Here is a 687-nt window from a genome sequence, read left to right on the forward strand (position 1 = left end):
AAGAAGGAACCTCTCTACGAGTGGGTCTCCTTGAGAGCATTGTTAGCTAAGAAGGGTTTGAGTATTTGGAAGTATCAGGGGTTTTCTTTGAAATAAAAATATTTCAACCATTATTTATACAATATTTATATTTCATACACATTTTCAAAAATAAAAAAAGAAAAGAAATTTAAATAAATATCTTTATAAGGATTAAACCAGGATATGAAACGAAATGGAATATATATACATATATATACATATATATATACACACATATATATATATACATATATACATATATATACATACATACATATATACAAATATATACATACATAAATACATACATATATATATATATGTATATATAAATACATATATATACACATATATACACACACACATATATATAGATATATAGATATAAATATATAGATATAGATATATATATCTATATCTATGCATATATATATATATCTATATATATAGAAATAAATAAATATATATATAAATAAATATATATATAAATAAAAAAGTATATATATATATGAATAAATATATATATAAATATATATATATATAAATAAATATATATATATAAATAAATATATATAAATAAACATATATAAATAAATAAATATATACATATAAATGTATATATATAAATAAATAAGTATATATAAATAAATAAGTATATATATATAT

The sequence above is a fragment of the Octopus bimaculoides genome, chromosome 18 (genome assembly GCF_001194135.2).
Source record: "Octopus bimaculoides isolate UCB-OBI-ISO-001 chromosome 18, ASM119413v2, whole genome shotgun sequence".
Classification (NCBI taxonomy): Eukaryota; Metazoa; Mollusca; class Cephalopoda; order Octopoda; family Octopodidae; genus Octopus; species Octopus bimaculoides.